Genomic DNA, 14,290 nt, shown 5'->3' with positions numbered 1-14,290 from the left:
ATTGATTTTTAAAGAGAGAAAGAGTGTGTTGTGTGTGTGTGTGTGTGTGTGGGTGTGAGTGAGAGAGAGAGAGAGAGACAGAGAGACAGAGAGACAGAGAGAGAGAGAGAGAGAGAGAACATCAATGTGAGACACATGAATCAAACCAGCGACCCTTTGGTCCGACGCTCTAACCCTCTAACCACTGCTTAGGGCTCCACCTACTCTTTTAAATAATCACATTACACCATTCTGCCCAGCAGAGTTTTGACAACTGTCATACATCTTTAACTCCTCTAAGCCATAAAGCAAATAACTCCCTCCCCCCCCCCCCGCCCCAATTCTGTTGAATACACAACAAACTTTTCCAGAAGGCTCGCTGGCTCTCTGGCTGTAGGTACTGTGCCTGGCACCAAGATTTGATGATAAAGGAGAAACAGGCCTGCCCTCAGGGATCTCACAGCCTGGAGCAGGAGGGGCCGATCGCACAGCTGGCGTGTGGAACGTGACTCTTCCCAATGCTTGGAACCCAGTTAGAGCCTTAAAGCCGAGGACAACAGGCAATAACATCCCATATCCTAACAGAGTGGCCGGCACCTGCAGGAATTACTGAAATGTGGCCGAGCCCAGCCTCTGACCACAGCCCCCATCACCCTCCTCCAGCCTAGATAAGACACGACTAGAGATTTGAAGGAGGGGTGTGGTAGAATAATGCTTCCCCAAGGATATCCGTGTCCTAACCCCCAGAACCTGTGCATAGGTGACCTGACCTGGCAGGCGTGATTCAGGTAAAAGACATTATTCTGGGTCATCCAGGGGGGCCCAGTCTAATCACACAAGTCCCTAACATCGGAGCATGTGGCCAGAGAGGGAGAGGCGACTATGGAAGAATGGCCAGACACTCGGAGATGCAAAGGGCTGGTGACCACAGACAGGGAACGTGTGTGGCCTCCAGCAGCTGGAAAAGGCCAGGAGATGGATTCTCCCCTGAGCCTCCAGAAAGGGAAGCGGCCCGGCCGACACCTTGACTTTAAGCCCGGTGAGGCCCGTGTCAGACTCCACCCTTCAGAACTGTCTGAGGACAGGTCTGTTCTCACTGCAAGTGATGGAAAAGCTCTGGATCAGCACGAGATGTAATGAAGGGCCAAGGAAGGGAGAAACCACAGAGCATGTCGGAGGCAGCGAGGGGAGAAAGGAAAGCCGTTTCCTCTTGTACCCCATTGAGCTAAGCCCGCTGGATAGCCCGCTTTGCTGCAGCCTAACACACTGAGCATCATGACGGACGGATCTTGGCTCCTCCAGGTGGGAAAGGGCTTTCGGAGACACAGGGTCGGCCCTGCAGAGATGGAAGGTGGAGGGAGCCCGGCGTGTTTGAGAAGAGCAGTTGGCACGTTGGCGGGGCTGAATGGAGCAGCAGGCGGTGAGAGGGAAGCGAGGAAGAACTAAATGACTCTTAATTGTAAAGGGCCTTGACCGTGGCTTGGGCTTGATCCTGGCACCACAGGAAGCCAAGGGAGGCTTGCGAGCAGGGAGGATGCAGCCTCAGGTAGATCAGAGTTGGGAGGTAACTCTGAGAGAGGGTTGGCGGTGTTGGGGGACAGGTGAAGCCTGGCCCGGAAGAAGGCTGGCAGCCTGGGGAGGGGCAGCCAGACAGGAGAGAGACATCTGAGGCGGAATCCGTCGGGGCGCGGTGGCCAGACTCTGCGTAGGGACAAAGAAGGGTCAAGTGCAACCACGAGCTTCCCTTTAGGAGCCTGAGAGACACCACTGACCAAGACCTAGACTAGAAACCGGGATGGGGTAGACAATGACATTGACTGTGGGTGTCTGAGATGTTCATATTCAGTGTGAGTTACCTGCAGGGAACATCCATCGAGGTCCCCGCGCTCTGTTTCCTCCTTGTGCCTTGAAATTCCCCAGCGTCAGGAGCTGGTGGGAGGTCAGTTGTCTCTTTTCCACTGGGTCCTGGTGAAGGTCAGTTGGAGCTGGAGAGGAGGGAGGAAAGAGGAAAAAAAGCTGGGGCTGTTTTCTCCCGAAGCATCTAGAATAAATTTTTATTTTCAAAGGCCATCCAGTTGAATCTGTAAGAGAACAGTATTGTTCTGGGATATCATGTATAGCCTGGCGACAAAAGTTAATGATACTCTATCACCTACTTGAAAGTTGCTAAGAAAGCAGATCGTAAAAGCCGTGACCACAAGAAAAATGTTTGTGCCCTAGCCAGTTGGGCTCAGTGGATAAAGTGTCGGCCTGCAGACTGAAGGGTCCTGGGTTCGATTCCAGTCAAGGGCACATGCCTGGGTTGTGGGCTTGATCGCCAGTGTGAGGCATGCAGAAGGCAGCGATCAATGACTCTCTCTCATCATTGATGTTTCTATCTCTCCTCTCCCTTCTTCTCTGAAATCCATAAAAAAATATTTTTTTAAAAAAAGAAAAAATATTTGTAACTATGTGAGGTGATGGATGTTGACTAAATTTACTGTGGTAGTGATGTATAATGTACAACCAAAACTAACTCAGTGTTCTATGTCAATTATATCTCCAAGAAAAAGAAAAATATTGTGCATGCATATTTATTGTACATGTATGTATGTACTGGTATATATTTCTTCTAAAATGATTATATTCTTAGTTCTTTACAAATAATCATGATAAGCTTGGTGCCAGGCTCAAGCCACCGCAGTGGGTCAGGGGAGGGTGGTGGACAGGGAGGAGGAGGTACTCAGTCCATCGTACTACCTGCATGTTAGGCCTGAGATAGTGGGACAATAACATGCTAAGGATGGCTATGATGGTAGAACTTCAGGCTTAACTTTCTCCTGAATATTTTATATGCGATTAGGATTTTTCTAATAAACACATTTTTCGTAAAAAAAAAAAAAAAGTGGGGTTGGGAAGGCAGCGAGGCTAGGGAGCAGCAAGCTCACTCCTCCTATAGTGGGTATCTTAGCGGGCAGCTTAGCAATACCAGAAGCTGTGAGATTCAACACCCGTTGGAACCAACAACTTTAGTTCCAAGAATGCATCCTAAGGAAATCCTTTCCATCCAACACAATCACATTCCTGAGTCTACAAATATTGCTTTATCAAAGAATTTGTTTCAATGGTTTCAAAGAAAAAGGAGGTGGGTGGGTACTAAATTCATATTCACAGTAAAAAGTTGTTTTTCCCTGTAGGAATTTTGGTAATAAAATATGTTTTTAACTCTACAGCATATGAGTTTATATTATTGTAAAATGAAGCAGTTGATCTGAATTGACAAAAAAAAAAAATCTGAAACCACTGAGAAAATCTGAACAGAACACAAGTGATCAAAATAACCCCCTTTCAAGACCACTTATGCTCAAACCTGGCTGCACACTGGAATCACCGAGGAGCCCCACCCCCCGAGGTTCTGATTTAGCGGATCTGGAGCCGGGCCGGACAGCAGTATTTTGAAAACACATCCCCAGACGATTTTAATGTGCAGCCAGAGTTCAGAATCACCAGACCATTGAAATGAATTGCCACACAGCAGATGATTTATAACTGTCTTTAAAAAATGCAACGCCAACAGAGCGACAGTAGTCAGTGCTCCTCTGCGGCCAGCTCATCAGGTTCTCTCTCTTTTAATCTTTATTGAAAAATACTAGTAATGCAGAAGAATGCATGTATCTTAAGTGCATAGCTCCATGCATTTTCACCAGCCAGCCATAGCCATGTCACCAGCACCAACATCAAGCACTCCCATAACTCCCTTGCTCATTCCAGAGTCTTCCCTGATGTTTCCTCTTCACGTTGGCACTACTTCTCACAAGGTGTTTGAATTGTACCCAACAGAGATCCCTATGATGCAAATATTTTTCCTTAATCCATCTACCATGTTCTATCAATTTTGAATTATGAAAACTTGCATTGGAGGAAATAATTATGATCATGTATTTAGCCACAAGAAATTGATCACTCAGACTGTTTGTAATAGAAAGAACTAGGGGGAAAAGGACAACTACATATGTCATCACAGGATTCAATTAAACAAGTTAGCTAACATCCATGTGAGACTGTCTGGTTTGTCTGCTACGGCATAAATAGGACAGGATAAAAAGAGGCCTTCCTCAAAAAAGAATTGTTTCCCCCAGAAGAATCCTACAGTAGCAGTCTTATGAGCTGAACGTCTCCCCACCCTACCACCCCCGCCCCCCCCCCCAACCACCACCAACTTCATAAGAAGTCCTAACCCCCAGTCCCTCAGAATGTGATGTTATTTGGGGACTGGGCCTTTAAAAGGGTGACAAATTAAAATGGGGTTTTTAGGATGGTGTTCAAACACCCCACGACCAGCTGAGGCACCAAGGGGTGGGCAAACTTCCAGTCACACAGGAAAGAAGGGAGACTTAGACCCAAACTTGAACCCAGGCCTACCTAGATCCAAAGCCATGACCTTAATGCTACCCTGCATGGCTTGTAGCTTTTCTAAAGTCCTGGTTTCCATGTGCTTTCTGATATGGAAGAGGAGGCAGTGGTAGGTGGGGTGGGGACACCCCTGTTTCCATGCCCATTGTCCTCTGCCCTAGACCACATGGATGCATTCCATGGAGAAGAACAAACTTCTTATAAAGCAATGACTCATAAAGCTGAAATTTCCCACATTCACAGCCTTACTATTTCCACGTACCTACTTAATCCGTTCACCTACGATTTAATTTTTCTGTCTAGCGACTCTACAGCAAGCTCCCCTTAGCACCGCAAGCCATCTACCCACTCAGTTGAGCTTGACTCATGCACCATATGTGCCCCAGTTTGCCCACGTGGCTCCAGGCACTCGCACTTTCTCACGGTCTCATCCGCAGGCCCCAGGGCGAGGCAACGGCATCCTGAACCTGCACCCCCATCCGCGGCACCACCACCCCCTTCCCGGCTCGCAGCGCTCTGGATGCTATAATTAAACAAACAGGGTTATTTGTGACATCCTGGTTTACACATCAACAAGTTATTTTCTCTGATTTTGCTATGGATGCATTTGCTCTGCTTACATTAAACAAAAACGTCTCACCCAAAAACGCAGAATAAGCAAGGCGGAGGCAACGTGGCCCAGCAGCTGCCTCCATCCCCACGAGGCAGGACCGACTCCCTTTCCCAGACTCCCCGCCTCAGAGAGGCCAAGCCAGGCGGCTGGGGAGCAAGCGGTCATCGGGGGTCAGACTTCCGAATGGAGAGGGAGGGCTCCAGAAACATGGAAAGGTCAGATGGGAGTTTATTTTGGAGGGCTGCAGACTAAACAGCTTAGGAGGTAGATACATGTGGGATCCCCTAAGCAAATGCGTCCTGGGGTGACCCTTTGGTCTTGGTTTCCAGCAAATTAATTGCCTTGTAGGCTGCTTTGTGGGGTCCGTGTCAGCGGGCAGGATTGGGAGGTGGGGCTCAGGTCCCCCACCGCCTCCCTGGTCAAACACAGTCCTGCTTGTCCATCTGCCTCCAGATGAGCCTCTTTTCATCCACCCCTCATGGCAGTCGGAAAGGGAGGACGGGGGTGGGGGGGGATGTTCTCACAGGTGAAGCAGTTGACGCCACTTGTCTATTTAGATGGAGCCTTTTTGTCCTTAAGCAATGTCCCAGCTCTTTACAATGGCTCACTCAACCCTTCAGTTCCAGCCCCTAAGTGACGACACTAAAACTTGGAGTTGAATCTACTCTCCAAAAGGAACTTGCTGTTTGGGGGGCATTGCTTTTGTTCTCCTGAAACCGTGACACATTTGTGACACCCAAAGCCCAGCCTCACCATGAAGACAGAGGATGTGACGGCTGCGTGGAAGGAGACCACTTTGCAAGCACCGCTCAGGACTGTCCGCAGAGGACAGTGTGAATATCTGCACCCTCTTTTCTCCCCCTTCTCCCCCTCTTGTTGGCCTCGATTCGCAGGCTGTATAATTCAAGTCATTAATTTTTTCCATTCAGTGCGCTGCCAATTTCTTCTCATTTTGTTCCTGAAAATCTCTTGTGTGTGTGTCTTCTAAATTTAAAATAAACACATTGTACATGATTGGACAACCAGACAACACTGAGCAATCACACGTCCTCATTGATTCTGCGGATGTATTCTCCTCGAACATGAGTGGGGAAAGGCCTCTGCGTGTTCCGGATGAAATGCTAACTGGGACACGTTGGCCTCGTGTTCTTCATATAAGTACCGGCCTTCAGAATGTTTCCCCTTAAGATCTTACTTGAACAATGAGAGGTTCTTGCACCAAAAATAGACATCCCAATTGTTCTACTTACAACCATTTTCTGCTCACAGGGTTGAGTGGAAAGAGCTTAAGTATAGGTCTCAAGAGACGAGAGATCTGGCTGCAAATCCACCTTTCAGAGGGTGCGTAATAGCAAATAAATGCTCACATTGTGGCCTTCAGTTACGCAATTCAGAGGTTGGCCCAGATCATTTTTTTTTTTCCTCTCCAAAATATGGGATGTATCCTTGAGATATACTCGAGATGATTTTTTAAGGACAGAAATATGATATTAAATAGCATCAGATCTTGTGGAAGGGACAGAAACACACCCTAAAGAACCTATTTGTTTGCTTACATTTCCCGATCCTCTTGTTATTAGATGGGGCCATGTGACTAGTCCTGGCCAATGACATGTGAGCAGAAATGATGTGCGTCACTTCCTGTCTGAGATGTGGGAATCCCGTTCACAAGTCTCCAAATTCTCCTTCCCACACGTGATGACAGAGGGCGCCAGGTGATGCCGCGCCAAGGCAGGGGTGCCTTCATTAGCCTAGAGCCCTGAGTGACTGGGTGGAGGAGAGCCCTGGTCAACCTGTGTGGGACACAGCACGAGTGAGAAATGTGTTTTAGAACAGAGGTTACTTTTAATACAGCATATTTCAGCCTGACTGATAGAAATCACATAGTGAAAAAGACATTTCCTTTTCTATTCTACTTAATACTTCGGATTTTGTCAAGGGGAACGACTGTCGATGATAGTAGGTTTTTAACACTTCTCTTACTCTAATAATCTCAGTGTTCAACTAAATGAGAGCAGACTTTGGGCTCAGTACCTTTAGCAGGCAATAATTCCCAGTGTATTGGTCTGCTAGCGCTGCCATAACAAAATACCACAGACAAGGGGGTTTGAACATAGAAATTTATTTTCTCATAGTTCTGGAGTCTAGAAGTTCAAGATCACGGTGTTGGTTGGCTTGGTGTTTTCTGAGCCCTCTCTCCTTGGCTTGTCTTCTTTTTATGGGTTGAATTGGCCATCTCTCTGTGCGTGCATATATTCTCTCTCTCTCTCTCTCTCTCTCTCTCTCTCTCTCTCTCTCTCTCTCTCTCTCCTGCCTCTTAATACCTTCTTTTAATAAGGACACTAGTCATATTGGTTTAGGGTTCACCCTAAGAACCTGAATTTAACTTAATTACCTCTAAGGTCCTGTCTTAACATACAGTCACAGCTTAAGGAATGGAGGTTAAGACTTCAACATTAGAATGTGGGGAGGGGGTCACAATCCAGCCAATAATACCGACCTAAATTTTAAGGACATTATTTAGCTTTAAGGACATATGTGAGCTTTCACTAGTTGTTGGGGGTTGCTTTCTACTTGTGGCAAGCTACGCCAGCTTTGCATCTATGATTATGATGCAAAATTTTCTTAGTATTTAGGTATTAGGAACTGTATTTAGGTTGTAGAAAAATTGATTTGAAGAAATGCCAAAAATTGTGATGGGAGATGCAAATGACTGAATGTTGGGAAACACTGCCCAGGTGATTTCTAAAGCCTGCCCCAGGTCTTTGTGTTTTGTTTTTTCTTATATAATTTTAATTTTATTCATTTATGCATCCATTTAATTGAGTGCCTATTAAGTGTCTCCCTGGTGTTGGACACTAGGGTGATTACAGAGTCAAATGAACAGTGTTATGAGAGCAGACAAAGTTCAGTTCCACCTGGGAGATTCAGAAAAGACTTCCCAGAGATGGAAACCCAAACCCTCCGATGGCAAACACCGACTCCTCAGCCGTGACTCACTATTTTCTGACTTTTGAATGTGCGCATAGCCCTGTGGTGGGCACTACCAAGAGGATGCTGTGACTTTAAGCAGAGGGAAGAGGCTCATTAGCGGAGAAGACCTTGCATAAAATTCATGACTTGCATTTAGGGTTATACTTCCTCCAGAGAGAATTTTAAACATGTTTGGGTCTCCCCGCCCCCTCCATACCCCGTTGATTAGGAACCTTACATTTTTCCTAGAGCCTAGTTGTCTGATATGAAATACAGATTGGAAAACTTCAGTCATAACTGGGAAAATATATTTCTTAACCACAGGGGGGCGTGGGGGGGAACCCTTCATTGAATACGCTCCTCTGAGGACAGAGTTTATCTGAGGGGGTAATTTATGAGGTGTTTTCATCGCTGGTCCCTGGCTTGGTGATTCAGTGAAGAACAAATGTTTACTGAGCTCCTCGTAAAGGTGTGGACTGTTCTAGATACTGTGTGGAAACAGGCTGGTGAGGGGCTTACGTTCTAGCCGTAGAGACTGTCATCAAACAAACAAGGAGCTAAGTGAGAGGATAGCAAGCAGAAATAAAGGCTTGGAGAGAATTAGAATAAGGAGGCCTGAGAGGGGTAGTGGCAGGGGGAGGTGGCTGCATTCGCTTGGCTAAGCTGGAAAGACTCTCCGAGGTGCTGTTTAAGGTGAATTGTAACAGCAATAAGAAGCCAGTGGGAAGAGCATTGCAGACATAGTGGAGAGCTGGGTGAGGACCCCAAGGTGCAGATGAGTTATGTGTTTGGGGAACAGAGAGCAGACCTGTTCCTGCCGCCCAGTGGGCAGGGGAGAGTGGTGGGAGCGGAGGTCAGGGAGGAGGGTGGAGCCAGGACTCAACCATGGGAGTCGGACTTTTACTCCAGCAAAGCACACATAGAAGAACTCTCAGTGCTTCAAAAAACAAACAGCAAACCAAAAAAATTGTTCAGACGTTCTCTTTCCTCTCATGCTAGTCTCTCCGAGCCGTTGGCTTATTTTATTTTTCCAGGATAAAAACCTGTTTAAGGAATATGTCCCTCCAGCTAAGATGTGCAATCCTCACATCTCTAGAGAGTAGTCAGCTACTAGAAATGATTTTGGAAAATAGTTCACTTGCCTCATTTCTAATTAGTGAAGCAATTACTCCCCCCCTTTTTTTTTTTCTTACGAACATTCCTTTAAAGAAAACAATACCATCCCTTTAATAATCCTGTATGTGTTATTTTTATAGGGAAGACGGTGCTGGTGGGGCCATAGAAGTCAACTGGTATAGGGACCTTTGGCGTTTGGTAAGAGCAGCTGATGAGCCTCACCGAGTCACCTGTCTCTCTCCATTCCCACGGGCTCCGTTCCAGACCAGGCCCCTTATAGTCACCACTGGATTGTTGCAACAGTTGGCCCCTGTGCCTCTGAGCTACTTCCCCCCTCATTTCTTCTGTGCGCTACTCTCAGATTCTTCTTCCCCCAAACACCGCTTCAGTCATATCATTCCCTGCTGGAGAACTTGCAACGAACGGCTCCCCAGCGCCTCCCAAATCAGGCTGCCGGGTCTGGCATCCGCCCCCGGAAACGTGGCCTTCTAGATTCAGGCGAGTAAAGGCGGCATTTCTTCCCAGGCAGTGTGTTTCAGGTTCCGGCAGAGCCCCTCTGATTCGTGTGAAACATTCTTCATGCTGAAAATGTCAGCACTGCCCGTAAGAATTCATGGAAGGGGAGAAGCAAATCCAATTAAGAGTATATGAAAGCCGGCAGCTCCACCAAACTCGCCAATCAGTTGTGACACGCAGGACCCACACAGCAAAGGTCCTACCAGGTGGGGGGGAAAGAAAATTGAGCCTAAAGTTCATGTCTCACAAAACAAATATTCCACCCAGTTAAAAGGTTGGCTGTGTGAAGCAGGAAAACACAGACTCTGTTTTTAAAATATATGTTCTATTAATCAGTGTAACACAGCTGCTGTAACAAATAGCCACCCCCCAGCTCCGGCCCCCCGATTTCAGCAGCTTGCCATAATAGTTTATTTCTTGCTCACGTGACAGTGTTCCGAGGCAGGTGTTTCTGGTTGGTGGGCAGCGTTCTTTTTAGCGATCATTCACATTGTTGTCAGCCTCATCTTCGGGGGGAAGGGCAAAGGGCCCATGTGGAGAAGGCACACTTGCCCCCTAACTGTCGGGGCCCAGAAATGAGGCGCATCAGTGGGGCTCAATTCCACTGTCAAGAACAATGGCACCTGAACACAAAGAGGGGGTCTAGGGAATGAGTCTCTGGGGGAGCAGCCACTTCCCAATAACAACCCTACCCTATGGGAGGGGGGCTGTGGATTTTGATGGACAGCTGGGTGCCTGCCCGTGCTACCTACAGAGGCTATTGCTAGTGAGCTCAATGGTAATTTGGTCCTCAGGCGAAATATTACCTGTTAATATTACGGCAGTCAGGCAGAACCTGAAAAAAATAAAAACTGAGCTATTTCCCTAAAAGCTATTTTTTAAAATCACACCACTTCATCTGGTTAATTCCTGCTCATTCTTTACACCTCAGCTCAGCTGTCACATCCTCAGTGAAGCCCTGGCTGCTACTTCTGCCTAAGTCACATTTCTGTCCTCTACCTGCCTCCAGCCCCCCACACACTTCCCGTTTGGGGCACCTATCACGGTTGCCGTTTCACAATTGTGTGTGTGGTGATTAGACAAGTGCCTGGCTCCCCACAAGAACCCAAGTTCCATGAGGGAAGGTATATCAACTGTTTTTTTTTCTCACCACTTTATTCTCAATGTCTGGCGCCGGGGCAGGCATACCATAGGTGCTCCATATATAACTATCGACTGAATAAATTAAATAACATTGGTTAATTATTGAGAAATTAAAAATACATATAAAAATGAAATAAATTTTAAAAATCATCAGAGAACTCTGCCAATAGTCAACAATGGCTGAGTTAACGCTGTGTAACAAACAACCCCCAAAATCTTAGACTTCGAACAGCAAGTATTTATTGCTCGCTCAACGGTTTGTGAGTTGGCTGTCATGGCTTGACTTCAGGCTGCAGGTCAAATCCAAGTCTACGTCTCATATCTTTTTCCAGGACCTAGACTACAAGATCAGCCGCTACCTGGGACATGTTCTTTTCAAAGAACTATGAAAAATATAGGGCAGTCTAACACATCCATATCTGGACTTTTTCTTCATTTTGTCCAAAAATATTATTATGACGATTATTATCTTTAAGGATTGAAATTTGAGATGACTGCAATGAGGACTCAGTGCCAGGTGACAGGGAAGTTACCTCATTCTGTCACTTGGCCAGGTATTCCAGGGCAGGAAGCATCCCTAACGGTCCTGGACTCTGGCTCCCTCTCTGCCTGAGGTCGCCATCATGCCAGGGAGCACCCCACCTGCCCTGATCCCAGGTGAGGCTCTACTTACAGTGTCCTCAGGAACCACTGGGCCTCATCCCACACTTGGCTATGGTCCCTGACAGCATGAGCCTCAGAAAGGGGTGCCTGTCCTGGGTGGGGGACACTTTCTCACCCTCATCAGGCCCCCCATGGACAACCAGGGGCATTCAGTCAATATATATATTTCATACCAACCATATTGGCTTCTAAAGATAGATTATTTAAAGTTAGAGAGATCCTGAGCCAAGGGGCATTCTGATATGTGACCTCCATTGAATATAAAATATTTTATTAATTGCCATAGTAATTTACCCCCCCCCAAAAAAAATTGCAAATTAATATTTCAATCAAAACAATGCTGGAAGCGTGCTCTGGTTCTATTTATAGCTTCCTTTAAAAATAAATGAATTGTGACTCATTAATAAGTGCAGCAGGAATAACAAAGCTGTAAGTGACTTCCTGCTTCAAACATCGCCTTTCTCAAACCATTCTAGAAAACCTGTCATCACCCCTCGAGCTGGTTCTGGAGCTGAACAGTTCTCAGTGATGAGAAGTCCTTTTATCTCTCAGTAGCGTAGGTCTTTGTCAGTAGACACAGAAAACAACAGGTCATTCCTACCATGAACTCTTCCTTCGAATCACCTTTATGTATCTCATGAGTGACAGGAGCTGATTACTTCTGTAGATCAACATTAACCAAGTACTTAAAAGCCTCTCTCTCTCTCTCTCTCTCTCTCTCTCTCTCTCTCTCTCTCTCTCTCTCCTCCCCCTTACCCCCGCAAGCTTTTGGTGTATTCAAATATAATTGATGCCTTAAATCCAGCTTATTAAATAAGGAGGAAATGGTTTACTGTGATCTTACGTTAAAACTGCCCAGATGTCAGGGTGAAATGTGAATCGGAAAATCAAGGGGAGAGGACATTTGAAAGGTCTCTTGGTGCACTTATATTTGAAGATGGAAAAGGTACTGCTCAAACATTTATGTTGCTACATTTCCACTTCGATCAAAGTAACAAATACTACAAGTGAATTTTTCTACTGTTTCCCTTGTATTACTTTTGCGATATTCTTTTGATCCCGAATTAAAAAGGGACTAGCTTAAAATAAATATAACATGAGATTCAAAGCTCAAGCTGATTACTATAAATAGAAAGGCTTTTAAGAAACCTAGAGCCAGCCGGGGTGACCCAGTCCCCGGAGCATGGAGGAGACAGCATATGGCAAAGTGCCTGGCCCAATGCTTGGCATACAAGTCCCTGCCCCAAATGTTAGTCCAAACCATTCTCCTTTCCCTCCAAAGAGGCGCTGGGATTCTGGCCACATAATTCTGTTTTGAGACAGTCAAACAACCATCTGTGTTCCCAAACGCTCCGGGCCTGTTTGATTAGAATCTGGCTCCTTCGTCTCCCCTGCCTGACAAAGACCCCCTCTTGCCTTTTTTTTTTTTTTTTTAATCAGGACTCACGTGTTTTGCCTACCTGCCCGCCACTGCGTTTGACGGCCGCCCATGCCGACGGCCTGCGGGCCTCCCTTCAGATGAACAGATGTGCCACCCGTTAATCTGAAGAGACGGCAATTTTGAAAAAGAGGCCTCCCCTCCTGGGCCTGACACCTGTCTCACTGCGGCTAATTCCATTAACTGGGAAGGGGTAATGCCTAGAAAACCAAGGACGGCACAGCCGACATCAGAGCAGCGGTGGCTGGACCATGGCTGGAAACCGTCCCTTATCACAGGTACCCAATGCGTCAGCTTGGGCAGTGATTTGATGATCTCTTTCTACGTAATGAACCACGCCCAACATTAGCAGCTTGGAACAATAACAATCATTGTTATCTCTCTCAGTTCTGTGGGTTGACCAGGTGGCCCTTCTGCTGGTCGCGTGTGGTGTGTGCATGTGTTTACAATCCGGGTCTGGAGTCATCGGGATGCTTAGCGGTGGAACCCTGGGCACCTCTCCCTCTCCATGGGGTCTCAGAGCCTTTCCTTCCCATCTGGCCTCTCCAGCAAGGCAGTCAGACTTCTTACCTGACAGTTCAGGGCTCCCAAAAAGCACAAAGGGGGAGCTTCTGGACCAGCTGAGGACTCAGGCGTGGAACAGAGATTCACTTGACTAAAGCAGCCCCATGGCCAGCCAGCAGAGGGGAAATAAACTCCACCTCTCGATGGGAGGGTGGGAGGGAGACAGGGAATTCCCGGCCATCTTTCATCCCCTCCAGGTAGATTCAGATGGCCTCACTTTTCAATCCACATATGCACAGATTTCACCTGATCCTGGTCCTTTTGGCTTGGGCACAGTTCTCTTGGGTTGCAATCTTACCTAATAATAGAGAAACATGTAAATTGACCGTACCTTCGCTACGCCCACAGCCAATCAGAGTGAGTATGCAAATTAACCCAACAAAGATGGCGGTTAATTTGCATACATACCTGGGTCCTGGGAACCTCCTGGGCACCCAGGTCACTTCCAGCCGGCCATCGGGCAGAGGCTTTAGGCTTGGGAAGGGGCCGAGCCTGCGATCGGAGGGAAGGGGAAAAAAATATCAATGGAAACATATCCTCAGGTGAGGATAAAAAGAAAAATAAAGAAAGAAATGTCATATCCTATGAAAGACACATCTTGAAAATGCTTAAAGAAAGTTGTCATTTTTTCATGGTGAAGGGACTGGAGTCCGTATTGATGAAAATACCTTGGTGGCTGCGGTGACTGACAGTGGCTGCAGCAGCAGGATGATGGGGCTGACCCAAGGGGGAGCGGACCTAAGCCATCAGTAGGACATCCCTTGAGGGCTTCCAGACTGTGAGAGGGGGCAGGCTGGGCTGAGGGACCCCTCCCCAGTGCACAAATTTCATGCACCAGGCCCCTAGTATATATATATTTCAGAGAGGAAGGCAGAGGGAGAGATAGAAACATC

The sequence above is a fragment of the Eptesicus fuscus genome, chromosome 5 (genome assembly GCF_027574615.1).
Source record: "Eptesicus fuscus isolate TK198812 chromosome 5, DD_ASM_mEF_20220401, whole genome shotgun sequence".
NCBI lineage: Eukaryota > Metazoa > Chordata > Mammalia > Chiroptera > Vespertilionidae > Eptesicus > Eptesicus fuscus.
Note: the sequence above shows the minus strand (reverse complement) of the source record.